The sequence below is a fragment of the Falco punctatus genome (genome assembly GCF_963210335.1).
Source record: "Falco punctatus genome assembly, chromosome: 6".
Classification (NCBI taxonomy): Eukaryota; Metazoa; Chordata; class Aves; order Falconiformes; family Falconidae; genus Falco; species Falco punctatus.
In genome coordinates, this window is record NC_137585.1 from 25,228,829 (window position 1) to 25,246,857 (window position 18,029).

Consider the following 18,029-nt stretch of genomic DNA (forward strand, 5'->3'; position numbering starts at 1 on the left):
ATCACCATAAGCAAGAGATACTTTGGCAAGAGGACAGTAGCAGTGCTCACTACAGATTATGTGGTGGAGTACTTTGATAAGCAGTTTGTATCAGGCCAAGTTTTGCTTTTGCAAGAAAGGATGCATCATGTGATGTTTACAAAATGACCAAAGAGATGTCATTAAAGGTATTGGTGTGTGTCTGTATGTGGTAGAAAGAAGCACTATGTTACAGTCCTATGATACAGGCATTTTGTATAAAGCTGAATACCAGAAAAAAGTTTTTTCTTGCAGGTCGGAAGCTTCTCTTCTTTTAATTGTGCTCCTGTGGAATTCCCTCCGCTGTTCCCAGTCTCCCTCCTTTAAGGAAGCATGGCAGAGTGTAGGGGCTGGGGGCAGAAAGTACATAACAAAGATTTAGGTTTGTCTCTTTAAGGAAAGGGCAGATTCTAAAGCCTTTTCTCTTCCCCTTGCAAAATTATCCTCTGGGTAACTGTAGTATCGACACTTTGTGACTCTCTGTCTGTAAAGGGCAATGTCGTACTTGGCTGTGTTTTGTTTATCTGTTTCTGCTTTACTCCATAACTTGAAGCATATCTTCCAAATTCCCAAGCTCAGGGTAATCGGTGCCACTGAATCTGAGGGCATTTGCTTGCGTTTTGCACCTTTGTGCAGAACAGTTAAGTTCTTCCACCCAGGCATGTTGAAGACCACCATCTCTTCTTTTCAAAGTAAATTAACAGAATAACTGGAACACATAAGACATTTCAGACACTGTTTCAGTTACTAGGCACTTTAATTCCTGTATCTCTAGGAACAACCACTGCCTTAAGAATTTTGTTCTTGTGTACCACTCGTGTCTGCACTATACAGTACTACGACAGTGAAAATCATATTGCCAGAGTTTTGACCCAGCACAGACAAGGCTCATTGGAAGAGTATGTTGGGATGTTCAAGAAGGACGTTATTTTGGAACCTGCAAGGTCTTCGAGTAGCTATTTGTTTTCTTGCCAAAATCATATTCTTCAAATAACTTAAGTGGAAAAGACTGTCTTTCTCTTCAGGTCTTATGATAGCAGGACTTGGATTCTATTTCCACATTCACTTCCAAACAGTGACCCATTCTTAGTTGGACAGAGACAGAATTTTCCATCTTGAAAAACAAGTTGCATTGCAGATTGGAGGCTCATGGTTAGGCTGCACTTGGAATAGGCCACTCTTTTCTAGTATTTATTGAGATTTCGGTTATTACTCTCAGGACAGCTCAAGCCTCTTTGCAAAACAGTGCTGAATTGTATAAAAGGCATCAATAGATTAAAAAAATAGGGTTCTTTTGCTGCTTCATCCACCAGTTGTAACTGTATGCCATGATTCAATTGCATGTCTCAGGTACCATTGTTAAGACTTTGTCTGGAGTAGTCAGCTTTCGCAGCTTGCATTGCTAGAAATGCCTAGTTCATTTGTTTTCAAGACACAAGGCTATTTAAAAAAAATAATAATCAGTAGTCAAACCCAGGGTGAATTTGTGTTACAGTGAGATTACGGTATCGATGGGAGACTGGATCTTGTGGAGAAGAACCATCTAAAAGGACACTTAAGGCAAAATGCAACCCTACTGTAAATCTATTGGTATCAATGGCATTTACGCAGCCCATGCACAGATGGATCTGGTTTGGAGACTTGTAGCTCTTATCTAATCAACAAGTTTAATGGGAATGTCAGCTCGATATCAGCAGAAGCATGATTCTGTTCTTATACAGTAGCTAGGCAAATGCCATAATCGCGTCATTTGATAGTTTGTTTTTATCCACTTTGTGGCTGTGTGAATAAAGTGAAAATCAATTAATAACATATTCAGTGAACTTTGTGGTATTTCTTACTCTAGAATCAGTTTGTCCAGCTCTACTGGAGGACTTCATAGGTGCCCTGGTAATGTTCCCGTGCAATCTACTTATCAACAGTTCTGAGACAGGATCAGAGATTCTAGTATAAGTTATCTTAGTACAAGAAAAACATAAATGCAGTAAGAGATTCCCCATAAGCAAGAAGACTGGAAGGGTTCCAGAAGACCAAAGGGTCTCCAATGATGCACAGGGAGGGCTCTGTATAGCATCTAAGGTTCAGAACATAGGGAAGGAATTTGGAGGCCTCCGTGCAATTCTCTACTCTTTTCAGAGGAAACATAATAACTGCTATCAGTATGCTAGTCAGAAAAGGGCAAATACAGCTTGTAATGTCTTTGACCACCTACTTGCTTGTGTAGGCATGAATTCTACATCTAATCATCCTGTCCTCGAAGTTTTCTCAAGGCAGAATGGGTCTGATTGAAACAGAATGTACCCTGGCTGGCTATATGTAATCCTATAACATCATACTCTTAAACCCCAAACCCTGGTCTTATCAAACTATTAGCACTTGTGGTACAGTGAGAGAGACAGAGAATGCCCCAGAACCGTGATAAGACAGCACATGAATACTGTTTCCAAACTTCTTAATCTTTCCCAGCACATACAACAGAAGCAGCTGGCCAAGAGTAAGGGTTGAAATGGAATCTGATTGTTATTCATCTGGGATCTCCTCCAGCTCCTACTAAAACAGTATTTCTACTGAGTTTGTATATAATCTGATTTCAAGTCCCATGCAGTGAATCCTAGCCAATTCAGCTCTTAAGGGCTGTCCTGACTCCAATGCTATCTGCATTCAAATGAAAGTTCTTCCTACTTACGAACAGATCGTATCCTTGTGTCTGTTACATGAGAAATGTCATTTATTGCCATTTCAAGTGAGACAATCAGTAAACAATATGGCTTCTCACACAGCAGCCTCCCCTAGCAATGCCTATGTTGTCCTCTCTGTCTTCAATCTTTTTATATTTGTAACTAACCACTTTCAAGTGGTAGCATTTTTCTATAGCTAGATCAACAGCTTGATCTTAAAAGCCCCTAATGATTCCTGAACACTTCTTGAACATGGGGTTAGAGTGAGATTATGTGTGCAGGCATGCAATTCTGAAAAATCTATGGCTCACGTATAAGCCACAACATATGATCCAGCATAAGCCACAAAAAGACTGAAGCAACAGCAAGAGAGGTGTGAACTGTCCCACTTATCTGTACAGAGTCTGTGTGCCAGTATCACAAAGTTGTACATAACTTACTGTGTCCCGCTAAGTTTATGCAGAGAGCAGACACAGCTTGCAGTAGGAGGCGGTGCGTGCTTCGCTTTTAGGAAAAAAAAGCAGTAGTTCTTAGCTGCCCCATCTCCTCACTGAGATCAGTGAACCTCTTCTGGATGCTAGGCACATCATCTAGGAATGTCTGGAAAGATCTTTGATCCTTGGGCTGAAGCCACTTTGAAAGAGCGACGTGGTGGTGCTTGCAAGGATACTACCCCGCGCTCCTGTGGCAGGTCCCTCATGGGAGAGGGGTGATGATGATTGTTGAGGCACTCTGTGGAAGCCTGAGCTACCATGGCCTGGGCTGTGCTTGTTTTCTGAGGTAAACAGGAATTCTTAGACCTTAGTAACGTCAGTTCTGAACTTCTCACAGGGCTAAATTCCATTTGAAGGGAAAAGAGCAGCAGGAATGATCTCTATGTTTAGTTATCTCATATCATGCCTTACATCATCCTCCCATGAGTGTGCCAGAAGGCCAAAAATGAGACCTCTGATTATGGTGTACAACCTGCACAACAGGCTTTTCCAGTTGTTCATATGGCATTTGGAAGACTGAGTGAGCTGTGTTCCTCTTCTACCTAATTCAGAGTGACTGGAGAGGAAAACCTTTGCTCTGAATCTGCAGGGACTTGAACCTATGCCTCTCTCTCCCTCCCCAAATGAGCTCTGAATCCAAAAAACTTACCTGCAAAAATGCTATGCTGGATCTGAATTTCAGTCTCCACATTTCTTTCTTAGTATCATTGTATAATTAGTACACAGCGTAACTGTACCGTTGCATTTGGAATGCCACACCCATCTACAGATTTAATCATCAAAATATGATTAAATACCAAAAATTTTGTTAATCTTTGTCAGAGACTAGCAGAACACTGTCACTGTTTTTGTCTTCCTTGAGCTTTCCCAAGCAACTCTTGCCTTTTTTTAGGGTCTGTCTTCTACCTGTTGGGATAGGAAGTTGTGTTGTCACTCCTATGTCTTAAGCACTATGCTTGCTTTGAAGTGCTGGAAAAATAGGAATGTGGGTAAGCAATTTAAAACTGCCATCCTGAGAGCTCTCTCACTGAACACTGTCTGTACCTCAAACTGCTCCACCAAACCTGAATGAAAGAAAAGCTGGAATTGTCAAGCATAGTATGTGACTTTCTCCATCAGAGGCTCTCAAGATCTGAAGCTCAGTGCTGGCTCTGGGGCAGCAGTAGGCATGTTCCAGTATAGCTGCCTGATTCAGCCTCCACTCTGATTTTTGAAGTTGTGGTGCCTTGTGTCTAAATTAAAACATATCCTTGCATTAAAACGATATATAGAATTTAGCCTCAAAATCTGTCTCAGAAGCTGTCTCCCCTTTGTGACAATAATGCACAGTCCCACTCATTTCTTTGCTCCACAAATTGCTGTCAAACACGTCCAGTCATCCAGAGCTCACTGCAGCAAAACTGTTAATGTTTCAAAGGCAGCATCCTCAAAGTTCTTTACAAACCCCACCGGCAGACACCTCGTGCTACCCCCTGCAAGGGAAATGAGTAACACTCGTCTAGTCACACAGGGCACTGCTAAAGTCAAGTGAGGCAATACAATTTGCCCAGTCACACAGCAAGGCTGTCTGTAGCATGAAGTTTCTACCTTTCTAACACCCCGGTCCTGGTTTCTAAGCAATAGCCCAAGCTCCCTTTCTATTCAGTAGCTCAAACTACTGCAAAGGATTAAGTAGGTACTTAACACCATATTGAACCGGAGCCAAAAGAATTAATTTCACAGGAGAGGAAGAAACCAGCACAAAGAATTCAACAAGCTGGGGGGTGAAGAACATGTGTACTGATCAAGAGACAGAAACAACCTACACTGAACTGCCAAAGCATGTAGTTGTCAGATCTAGCCCTCCCATACTGCTTCCCCCTGCCCTGATTTGTGATAATCTCCAGAGCAAAAAGCCTTTTTTAATGAGGAAGAAACTTTCTAGACAACAGTGCAAGTCACTTCTGCCCAGTAGCTCACCTGTCCAAGTGCTACCCTAAAGGTCACTGAAAGCTCCTTTACTGGATAGCAGCCCCAAGGAGCAGAACTGGGCACCTCTCCTTGAAAAGAATGGCATCTGAATCCTGGTGCTCTTCTACGTAGCCTAAACTGTGGTCCCAGAAGACTACGTCTGTCTCAGAAGCACTGTGCTGAGCCTATCTGAACTAAGTGTTATCCTTGCTCTGATGGGGCTGCAGGTGCTATGTAACCAGTCACTGGAATAGCAAATGAGTTCACATAACCAGAAGAAGGCCTTGAACCTGAGCAGTATAAGCCTGGTCCTTCCAGGCTGAACAAACCAATCCATTAATTACAACTAGCAAAGGCAACGCAAAATGAACTGAAATGAAATGGTGCACATCACTAATAAACCACAGGAACAGGAGCAAAGCTGACCTGTACTGCTCAGTTGTTACTAATAGGCTAGTTTTACAAGTATTTTGACCAGTCTCCTCTCCAGAAGGGAACATATAGCCTCAAAACCACAATCAGAACCTCTAGTTATTTGTCAGCACACCAAACAGCCACACCTTTCCACTGAAATCACCACTAAACTTATAGAAGTCTTGCAGCAGTGTACAAATGGGCACAACAGCACTTGGCTTAACATCTGCTTGTATGTTGGGAGTAGAGAAATGGAGCCCCTGGTGTCTTCTTATGGAGAAAGAACCTTCCCCTGCTTGATCTACAAGAGGATCTCTGAGAATGCATAGGTATCATTGGGATTATTTCTTCCAGTCTCCAGGCTTACTTAAACCAAACATTCCCCATTTCTCCTACTACACCACAAAAAGCAGATGGCACATATGCACAGAGAAAACTAGAGATAAAGGATATGTCTAGAACTTGGGTCTATTTCATGGGATCATTAAAAATGTTAACTTTCCCCAAGGCACACATTAACAACCTACTTGAGTCTTCACACCTTCCCTGCTTCCATTCAGGCAGGTGTATCAGGAGGTGGGAAGTGCAGCATAAGCAAGATACTTAATTTGGGTTGATACAATAAAATCATCAGACTGAAAAGTTGCAACATGGCCTAACAGGCAATAATAAATCTCTTTTACTAACTGATTGGCACTAATAGCTGCTGCAAGCAAAGGAAAAAAATAAAATGGAGAGCCAGCAGAATGGAAGCCTCAGCCAGCAGACAGGAAAAAATACCAACAAACTTTCATATAAGCCTTTGAGACATTCTCTCCTTACCAAACAACACAGAGAAACAAAATGCAGCTCCAACATAATGAAGCTTATCCTCTTCTGTGATTGATCCCAACACATACTCCTTTATGTGGAATTTCCAGTATGAGGAAAGAACATGAAAGCAACGGGCCATATGATGCACACAGAATGGAAAGCAGCCTTTTTCCCCCTTCCATGTTGTCCTAGCATTGTGCCTTCTCGTCGGTTTTAGATTAGAGAAGGTTGTTAGCCTTTGCAGATTCCCACAGGCATTAATTCTTCCTTTGAGCCTGCCAGTAGGAAGGCCATCTTGCTATAACTGTGCTTGCTCATATGGAATAGCTAGGAGTTTTCATCATGTTGCAACTGATGTCATCAATCCTGAATACCACATCACTGCTGTGCAAGCTCCCTCCTCCTGCAGACTAATCTCGCTGCTTGGCGTCAATGGAAGAGCTTTCAGAGTTGAGGAGTACTGGCACACTTCAAATTTCAGCTAATCCTCTTTCAAAAGGCATTGTTGCTATTCTGGGAATAATGAGTAGGAAGTTTCTTTGCTCTGTTAATGGGTACAGTTAGAGGCAAAATTGTTGAGTCGTTTTCTGACAGCTTGCTCCAAAGATGCCATGACCCGTATCACTTCTGGTTGAAGCAAAACAAGTCAAAGCATTCAAGTTTTTGTCTGAATGACAATTCATTAAACAACAATTGGTCAAAAATTGCTACAGTCCAAACATTCTAGTGGCAAGAAGTGCTTTTTTGGCCCAGAAGGAACACTTAAAGATTTTCAAATGTTGGTTAATTTTTTTAATGATCTTCCAATGGAAAATCTAGGAACAAAAAACAGTTTGCTGATTCTTAATCACCAGATTTTATTGAAAGATACAGGTTCTCATGAGACCTTACCATACATTGAAAATGTGTGGGTGGTTTCTTAGCCAGTTTTAGCATTCATAAATATTCTCAAATGGTGCCAGAGAAAGATTACAAGAACTCCTTATGTTTCTGCTCAATGGAAATGGCTTCTGAATTCTAAGCAATCTGTGTTACTTCTGAACATGGAGAACCTATCCTCTTGGAGACTAGCTACTACATGCTGTTATTCTGGTAGCACAATTCCATCATTACGGTCCAAGTGCACCATTTTCTCCCTCATTTGGTAGCATGATCCATCTCAGTTTAGGGTGGCTGAACTTCACCTGAGAAGTGAAGTTTACCTTCCTGTAAAGCTGTGTTACTACAATTCAAAACTACTTATGAAGACACACCTGTCTCCTCTCCCCCACCCACCACATCTACTGGCATTATGAAGTCTGCTTCCAGGCTGTAGCTGGGAGAAAGACATTGCAATGTATCATGGTTTAACCCTGGCTGGCGACCAAGCACCACGCAGCCACTCACTCACTTCCCTCAGCCTGGAGGGGTGAGGAGGAGAATTGGAAAGGAATATAAAACTTGAGGGTTGAGATAAGAACAATTTAATAATTTAAAGATAATAAAAAGGAAATAATAATAACAACAGTTATAATGGAAAGGTGGGGGGAAGAATAAAATCTAAAGGAAAAGGGAGAAAGGAAAACAAGTGATGCACAATACAGCTGCTCACCACCCACTGGCCGATGCCCAGCCAGTCTCAGAGCAATGATCCCCCTCCAGCACCAGCTAACCCTAAAAGTTTATATACCAAGCATGAGGTCCCATGGTATGGAATATCTCTTTGGCTGGTTCAGCTCACCTGCCCTGGCTGTGTCCCCTCCCAGTTTCCCCTGCCCCTCCAGCCCTCTCACTGGCAGGGCCCAAGAAACCAAAAAGTCCTTCACTTAGTATAAATATTACCCAGCAACAACTAAAACCATCAGTGCATTATCAACATTGCTCTCACACCAAAGCCAAAACACAGCACCCTCCCAGCTACTAAGAAAGTTACCTCCATCCCAGCCAAAACCAGGACGCAATGCTATTCATTGATCTGGGACACAGCACGTGCTCTTTCTCATGCAGTAGCGATGACCATGGATACATATGTGACTGCATTCATATTGGGGATGGAAAAATGTTAAAAACCTGATTGCTGGAGAAAATGTGAAAGAGATAAAACTTAATGCCTTCACACTAAACTTAAGTGTCTTGACTCCCCAGCCTGTGTGAGGGGCATAGCTGGGCAAAGAAGACAGTGAAGATACCTTGCTCTCCGTGGCACTACTAATATCTTTTGCAAAATTGAGGTAGAGCAGCTGTTATGAGTAAGAACAATAAGCAATTTTTTTAATACTTCCATTAATCTCCTAAGTGCTTTATACGGGGATAGGGGGGACAGAGAAACAGTGAGAGTGACATTGATGTCTAGCCACCTTTTAGGTTTGATCTGGCAGTCAGTATACTATAGACCCCTGTAAGGAGGAGCTTTGAGCCAGGGATAGATATCTGAATAAACCCTTTCTTTTGCAAAATATACTGGAAGATTAGGGATTCAAGTCTGCCTAGGAGGGTCTAACTGCTCCTTTTCCATGAGATATAATGGAAACTACTCACCTGAAATCTGTTGGTGACTTTGGCAGGCTCAGCCTTTTTAAGTCATTTAGATCAGATAGGAACGCTGCCGTTCAGATTTCAAATCTGAGATATGCTGCTCCACCATGAGCTCCTGAGAAGTCAGTTTCTTTGCCTTTGAACTGAACCCTTTTTGAAAATAAATGCTCAGAACACTAAGCCATTTTGGAAAGGAACTGAGGGCTGTCCTGCTTGACAATCAATCAACCAACTGAGACCAGGCCCTTACCTAGTGCATATGACCATAGCCCCTAGTGCATATGACAAGCTTGACCTGCTTGATTGCAGGTAACCTGAAGATCCCACCTATGACTGCAGCGTGTCTGTAGAAACCAACATTCCTTGAAAGGTACCTGGTTTCCTTAAGCTTGCTCTGCTGTCCTAGAGCGTACAGGCTGGATTATGTGAGTTCCCACAAGAGTATTTCATTCTACTGCTTTTAGACCATCCATAAGTTTCTGTGTGATTCTTTATCACTTTGCACTAGCCTTTCCACACTTCTGACTGAATAGTTGCAGTTGATTGGATTACGAAAAGGGAAATAACCCTTTTGCTTGTGTTTGATAGCTTAATTTCCTCTCACTGGTAGAAACTGCAGCATGAGGTGCCTTTATATAAGAAAAAATGTGAAAATGCTGAGAACAGGCACAAACTGAGGCTCACCTAGTTCAAGACTGGCAGTAAAAAATGTTTTAGGAATAAGACTGGGCATTGCTTGTATCATATTCTTGCCACCTGCAAGGGTATGTTTTTCTCCTTTAAAAAGAACTGGAGTGAGATCCCTGCATTTAGGATGACAAATTTCATAGCAAAGTTAGATTCAGGGTGACTCCAAAGCAGACAGACTGTGACAAGTTCTCGCTGCAGTTGCTAGACCTCCTTCAGCAAGTTGAAAAAGTCTGTTTAGCAACACTCAATGCCCTACAGCTATGCTTCCTGAGGCTGCACTTGTGTCAGCTATTATAAGCTAAGTGAGCCAGTCTAGGCATGCAGCTGGACTGAAGGCTTCCAATAAAAACTGAAGGAGGTGCTGCATTAAGTAAGTGGTAGTCTTCCTTCTGAATCATCACTGCACCAGTACCACGGCATAGTGCTGTAAGGTTCAGTGTCCCTAGCAAGGTGTAATGCTGAAGTCAGTTGAACTCCTAGTAAGATTAAACGGATTTTTTGTTGTTGTTCTATGTTTGCACGTCTAAACTTGGAATCTCCTGCCAAGCTCCATTTGGTTAACAGAAATCACTGGGGCTATGATCATATGCACCAGGTAAGGGCTTGGTCTCAGTTGGTTACCTAACACCTCAGCACAACAGATTTTGTGGAAGAAATGACAATTCTGATCAGAGGGGACTGTTGCCTTTTGTCCCAGAGGCAGCTGTGTCTCCATGATAGGTAATGGTCAGTTTGAGTGCTCAGAAAGAAGAGGGATTCTGTAAATGGAAATTAATACTCTTCTGGCTTGGAAACAAGGTACAATATCTCTCAGGGCAAGAAGGGAATTCCAGTCTACAGCCATTATTTGATGGAACTGTTTCCAATTACATATCCTCTGAACTCCTTAATTCACAAACCCTTTTTTTCTAAGGGAATAATGCTTCTGAAAAGCCTCGTTAGGGCTGCATATGGAGGGAGAGAATTTCTTAACTGCTTTAGCTAGTGCTTCAGTGCAGGGTATGAATGCCAAGAACCCCTCTGCTAAAGTTCATGCAACTATCAGAAACTAGTGGAAATTTAATTGTACTGCTGTGTAAAGGCCCCTGTGAAGTGCACAACAAGGCCTCTAGCAGACCATAGAATTGGGACTGTAGAGCAGGAGAAGGGGAATCCATTGGAATGGACATGGGCACCTTGACAACATGCTTGGAACAGAAGGTGTAGCATGGCTGTGTCAAAGGGATGCTCTGTGGGTGACCTGTGGGGCTGGGCACTGCTGAGGGCCACGCACAGAAGGGAAGTGCATGCCAGGCTTTGCCTAGGGAAATTAGATAGCAGGAAGACTAAGGGATGAGCTGAACTTTCACATGTAAAGTTCCACATTACGCTGGTTCTGGTAATGTGACTGGAAATCTAGCAGTAGCTAGCTGGAATGGGTAAGATACTAGAGGCTGGCAGGATATTCCTCAATACTCTTTACTCAGCAGTTCAGTGTCATAGCCTTACATCTCCCTTCGTGATCCTTAAGATGGGAAAGACAATTATTTGGGTCCTTCCCCATTACCCTCTTCTCCATAACCCAGAGCTGAGCTCTTAAAACTCTGATAGTATGTCTGTAACTAGACTGACTCCTCAACTTTTAGAAGCTAAAACACAGCTGAGGCCAGGAGGTGCAAATGAGATGCTAGCAAGTAGAAAATGAGTGACAGTGCTTTGAATCTCTAAAGGCTTATATTTTTTCTCCTTTATATAGTACCCAAAGTTTTGAAGTCTCTGTGTAGACATGAAAGATGCAGGCCATCTAAGTCCAACTCAACAGGTTGTTTTTTTCATGTGCTAAGTGCTTTGAACATAATTCTGTGAGTGCCTAGAAAAAGACTTGGGTACCTTAATTGTGGGCTGCTGAGGTGTTATGGTTGGGGAGAGAGGAGTTTGACTATGTATATGGAAGTCTGTGCCACTCTCTTTAATTTTTTCTGGGAGATTCTAAACCCAAAGCATTTGTCACATTCTTTCATGCCATTCCTCTGCCTATCATTATTTTCTAATCATTCCTCTCTCCAGTGGATAGCGTGGCTTGCTTTCTAGGGTCATTGAGTTTGACTTACCACACCTCACTTCTACAATAATTAAGACTTGTGTAATAGTCTTGATTTCCTTTGCTCTCTTTCTGTGACACTTTGTAGTTCTGGCTCCTGTTCTTTTGCTAGAGGCTGCAAGTTTGTTGGAAAGTGTTTTGTTGCCTGCAGTGCACACATAATAGAAGTGCTGCAGATTTTTGTTACTGGATATCTACTGCATGGCTGCTTCTGTCTGCAAGGAACTAGCACCAGTGACTTTGTAACAGCTGATACTAAGAGCTCCAAGTGTCAAGATGAAATTAGGAGGTGTCTGCACTTCATTCCCTTTCCTCAGCCTTTCTCTGGCTTGTAATGGCTCGGAAAGACTGTGGCAGCCTCAGCATCTCAAAAAGATCAAGAGTATGGCACTTACATTTATTGTTTGACCTCAGACAAAATAAAAACCCTCTGTCTTTCTGGTTATGTGATATTTTTGACCAATGGGAGATTCACAGGAAGAAAAACATACCAGGAGCAAGACAAAAAAAGGAAAGAGACAGACTGTGTTGCAAGTACAAGAGGTGGGTGTGGAGTGTTATCATGGGGTTTGGGCATCCTAATTCTGCCTTGGCGACTAATTAAGTTAGGGCTTTTGCATCAATCCAAGGAGTGCTTCAATGAAAGACAAGATATGGAATTGTTAATAATGGAAGGAGATGGAGGATACAGTCAGAAAGAAAGAAAAAAAAGGGAATTGTACAATCTTATAGAACCGAAATTCAAATGCACCTGGGAGGTTGGCCCTTAAAGACGAATCTGCAGGCTCCTGCACTGATGGGCTCCATATGAAACACAATAAGCTGTGAGGTAATCGTGAACCTCCAGGATCAAGCAATACTAGTACACTTGAGAATGGGAAACTTGCCACATCATCCTTAGTTCTCTACAAACCAACAGTGCTGAGAATAGACTGCTCAACACGCAACAGCAATAAGGCCATCTGGCCCAGGAGCAGAAACTTTTGATGACCAAACACCATCTTGCTGAATGTGCTGAGGCTCTGTGGCTCCTGGGTGGCACACGTCTCTGAATTGATAGCATTAGCATACTACCTCATCTTCTCCTTTCGGCTGTTTTGTTGTTTGGCTTTGTTTTATTTAATTAGCCCAGCCTTCTGAAGGAGAGGACTATGCAGCAGTCACTCTTATGTTCAACTTCCTTCATAAAAACAACTGCTATCAGGCCGTGTGGTGGCTGGAGTGATTACAAGATCCTTTACATAAATCTCTCTCCTGAAACTCATTTGTCTTACAAGTTCTTGTATCAATGTTTTTATTACCTCTCTTTGGGAGAGCTTGCATTTGCCCCAAGACCCTCAGTCTGTTAAAGAAGGAGAAAAAACTAAGGCAACCGAGTAAGTATACTAAAAACTACATGTCTATTACAACAGACTGACTGTTGCACTTGTGTACCCCTGTAAATGCTTTCTGGGGAAATGCAAGGCAAAATAAAATGTTTTGGGTTTTGCTTCTTTAGCATTTAAAAGGCTGCCTTCCATATTACATTGTATTTTTAATTTCATACCTCCTTTCCTCTCTACAGTTTTTATTCAACCTTACCTTCTTTTTCTTTTGTTTCAGATCCTTATTGAAAGGAACCTGTGGCTTTTGGTCATCACAATGTGTGTCAAGGAAGAAGTATGGGATGAGGACTAAAGGTAGAGTAACTTTTATTCCATTTTGGGAGGGTTTTGATGATGATGATGATTTCCTTTTTTTTTTTATTTCAATACTGGAGTGTAGAAGGAAAGAAGTACTGACAGTGTTGGCTTCATGTGAAATTCCTGTTTGGGATTTTCCAATATCCTTGACTGAATTCAACAAAAAGGAGGAAATGGGGGAACAAAGACTTCATACTTCCAGTGTTTGGAAAATAAAAATCTGTTAGGGCTAAAAAAGGCAAGTTACAAGAAAAAAAAGTTTCTTGATGCATCTCACTCTCACTTGTGATAGAACCAGGATGGGTATGAACTCTGAGATATGCAGCAGTGCACAGAGCAGCTGCTGTGGCACTGGGACCCATGCCATGTCCATTACTACAGCCAATTGTTCTCTTACAGACAACAGCCACTGTTGATTACAGCACTACCCTTCTTCTTATTTGCTTATTCAAGATATTTTTTCAGTTAGAAGTCTGTATTTCTACCAAGGCTGAAATAGTCTTCCCTATTAACTGTTCAATCCAGCCACTAAAAGTTTAATTAAATCTGCATCTGCTGCCTGCAGGCACATTAGAACTCTGAGAGCTTCTGCTCTCCTCACTTATTGTCTGTTCATGGCTGTGGGCTTCCACTGGATTGGTTTCATTGCCTTCAATGGTTACTCTCTGTTTGTGCCAAGGTAAACAAAACAGGAATTAGACGCTAAGCATCTAGAAGACATTGGGAGCAAAGAAAATATGTGAGTAATTTTCTTGTTTAGATCTATAGTTCATTCTGTAGAAAACCCATTCTGGAGACTAGTTTGAATGCTGTTAGGGAGATGGCTTGATCTATCTTTTCTTGAAAACCTTTTCTTACATAATTAATAATGAAAACAACAACATCAAAAGCCTGATTGAGAAAACTGGTTTGTATTCTTCATAGTTAAATCCCCAAACAGCCAATGAACGCATACCCAGAAGTCCTGTGCCATGGAAATTCAGCAAGTCTTTCTATCCAGGAGATTTTCAGCTATCTATGGAATTGTTATGCCCTCCCCACCATCGTAATTATAGTTTGGTAAGCAACATGGGGCATCACAAGTTCTCAGGGGTGCACAGACTGTGTGCACACAAACGGGTGCGAGCATTTCCACTCCTGTGCCAGCACTATGCCATTAAAACAGCATTGCTCTCTTGCAAAGCAGACCAGAAATATCCTCAGTGGATGGATTTGCTATTATTAACAAGAATACCTATTAGCAAATGAGGCAATCTCTGGCTTGGTGCTAGTGCAAATCACAAGGCTATAAGGACAAAGAACAGCCTGAACTGTTCAGTGAAAAGGAGTTCCCTGAGAAACACAACTTTACAAAGGACGAGGGAAAGGAAGGGCTCAGTAGCAAGCTATCAACCCATGCTCGCACTCATCATCATGATGGGCAGGATAAAACTGAGATGTCTCTTTTCCAGATGCATACCAAGTTCTCTTTTATCTAAGTTCATAAATATGAAGCTAAAGAGCCTTTCCTGCTGCATTTGAGGAACTTTTTTTTTATGATTTATATGGATATCAGTGCTTGGGGAAGTGAAAGATTAATACCAACTGCTTGGCGCCAAGCAGAGGGCAGAAGGCAGGCAGCCTTCCTTTGTGCAGCTCTGCAGTTTCTGCTCACCTGCAGCACCTCATTAGCTTAGTTCTGAGCACCAGTGCAGCTGCCAGTACACCCAAACCCTGCTAGCCCAGACCTATTCACCCATATAGCTCTGCTACTGATGCAGAAAACTGCCTAAATCATCGCTTCTTACTCCAGTGTGATTGTCCATGCAGCTCTACTAATGGACTAGAATGCTGTCTTACTTTTTCCCATGTTATTCCAGTCTTGCTCCTTCACCTGTCTCATCATATGCAGCATCTGCTAGTCCTTCACACAACACTCAGTCTTCACCTGGGTCCTGCAGCATCACTTCCTCCGGTTCTCCATGCCCCTTCCTGAAAATCCAGACCTCTTGCATTCATCTCAGTTCTGCCCAGCAACTCCTACCTCACAAATGCAGCTCTGGACTTGCACAGCAGCTCTGCTGAGCAAACATGAGTTTGCCACCTGGGGAAATACCCACATAAAGGATAAACAAACCACTAAGCTCACTCTGGTTTATCTTAAGGCGGACTCATGGTAGCCTACTGGTGTTATAGCTACTGTATGGACTGCTTGCCATCAGAGATCTCCCCATCTAGCAGAGAGGGTAGTGGCAGTAGACAAAATGTACTGTTTCCATTTAAATAGGAGCATCCTCTTATGGTGTTAGTATCAATAAGTACATCTCTAAGGTTTGTGTCAAAACAAAGCTGTGACTGCTGCCGATCTTATAGCACCTGCCACACTGTCTGCTATAAGAGCTCAGAAACAGCGTGTAAAAAAGGCTGATATATCTTTTAGCTTCGTGGACTGTGGTCTGACGGTTGATACTGTGGAAGGCTGCACTTGATTTTAGTAGCATACGTAACTATGGCTGTTTGTTTCAGTGTATAGCAGGAACTGGGTAACAGATAAGACAGCATTTTGCTTGCCTCAGTCAGTATTTTGCTTGCTCCCTGAGCAATCCCACCTGTGGCTTTTTGCACGCTGGCAGAAGTTTCCCAGGCTCGATGTAGCATGACCTCAGAGCTTCTAAACTATCTCTGGAGTCTTCTTAGTCCCAGGTTCAGAATGGGGTCACTTACTCTTTGAAGCACAAAACACAGGTCAAAAGAACTGATTTTTTTGTGTAGTCATCACCACCATACATCACTAAACAAAACAATTAAATGTTAAGTTCTTTCCCCCCCAAAAAAATTGCACAAATCTTCCCTGCTATCTTTCCTTATTGCAGGTTTTGTTAATTCAGTGGATTCCTGAAACCTGTATAAGTCACCAGCTGTTCACCCAGACGGTTGGGAGTGAATGTATATGTTTATATACATTTGAACCCCTCATTCCTTCAGACTTCACTTTTCCACACAGAGATGTATATCTAGAGGGAAAGGAAGACATGTCTTCATGAGGATACAGCTGTATCATTCACATGCCACTTTACCCTACCAATTCCCCATTCAATACATGCACTACACACTCCTCGTCCTCCCAACAGCTACCTGGGAATCCAGTGACAGCAACCTTCATCACAGCCTTGTTCTCAGCACTGCTATATTCATATGCTGCCATCGTGGTATAGCTGCCACCTAAACTCCCAGCAGAGCTGTAGAATGGAGTTTTTTGGGGGGAAAAAAAGAGGGTGTAACTGCAAGTGAGAAAGACATAAAAGGGTGAGCTAAGTAGCGATAAATAGGAGCTGCTGTCTGGAAGGAGCCAGTGAAGTTTGGAAAGGGGCTCCAAGCTCTTTTCCTGAAGGCCAGTTTCTTTCTTGCTGATATCTTTGCAAATGCCACTCTGCTATCGGGAGCCATTCAGGTCCTAACTTTTCTTCATGACTTTAACAAAAGGAGTGGTAGTAGGGAAATGTCATGAAATCGGTCATATTTTAGCGATTTTTTGTGACATATCTCCAACTAGTGCTATACTGGATCCCAAGGGAACAGTTACTAATTGTGCCTCTGGTTAGTGTTCACCTCAGGGAATTCAAAACAGCAGTAAATAAAACCAGAATGGAGAAACAAAAAATAGAGCTGGACAATAAAGGAGAAAGAATGAGGTCCTGATCTTCTGATGCGCCAAGTCCTTTCAAATGAGGAAATCAGTATACTCCTACAGTACAAGCTGAGAGGAGAAAGTAGCCAACATAAATAGCTCCTTGCTGGGAAGAGAAAGGAATTCCAGAAACATCCAAGGCACAGTCACATCCTGAAGGCATTCCTGCCCTTATTCCAGATCTCCCTTGCCATCTCTGTCATCACCAAATGCAGCCTAGGTCTACACTGAATGTACCCCTGGATTGTGGGAATTGTATTGAAGTTGTGTAAGAATTCCCAGAGCCTGCCCCCCTCTCATACATGCGTGAGAGCGTGTCAAAGAGCACCCTTCACTGGGGTCTGCTCCAACACTGAATGAAAAACCAGGGAGGACAGAGGATCCCTATGAAAGTGATGTCCCCTCAGAGTGAGCTGATGAAACGTCACCATCAAGTCCTGTACCAGAAACAGGACAGATGGGGGAAGGCAAATGCTCTTCTTATTACTGGAAATTAAAACCTCAGCCCAGAATCCATTAAGCCACACATATCAGTCATGCAAGAGTTCTCCTCGGATGAGGCAGGAAAAATCTGACAGAGCAAGACTTTGAAACTGCGTGAATTGGTGATTGCATATACTGCTGTGATTGTGTCAGGGGAGGAGGGGATGGAGGCAGCAGAACCCAGTGTGGCTCTGTATTTAATAGGAGAACAGGGAGAAGGAAAATATAGCTGTGGGAAGAAACTACATCTTGCTAGACAGTGGTTTCTGGAGAAGGTACTGTCAACTTATTCGCATGCACAGATGTGATAATTACTTTCCGCTTCCTTAGCTCACATGCAGTGCCTACCTCTGTGGGAGGCTCTTCCTTTTGCTCCCACGACAGGAATATTTTTGGTGTCTTCCACGTGCCTGCTGAGCTTTCTCCCATCAAACCAGACTGAAACAACAGACTATAGACTCTTAACCTACCTTCTCTCACTACCCCTCATCATTCTGTGCAACTCACAACTGGTTCATTGCTTCAAGAAACAAAACACGCTCCAGC

The 18,029-nt window shown here is 42.5% G+C and overlaps 1 protein-coding gene and 1 long non-coding RNA gene across 7 annotated transcripts in view; one reads left to right on the forward strand and one right to left on the reverse strand.

Moving 5' to 3' along the window:
* LOC308066363 overlaps window positions 1–16,135 on the forward strand; it is a 57,831-nt gene extending 41,696 nt beyond the window's left edge. Inside the window, exon 2 of the long non-coding RNA XR_013929136.1 lies at window positions 13,254–16,135. This is a non-coding gene — a long non-coding RNA (uncharacterized lncRNA). The remainder of the gene's footprint in view (window positions 1–13,253) is intronic.
* IQSEC3 (IQ motif and Sec7 domain ArfGEF 3) overlaps window positions 1–18,029 on the reverse strand; it is a 120,242-nt gene that overhangs the window by 71,092 nt on the left and 31,121 nt on the right. The window lies entirely within an intron of this gene.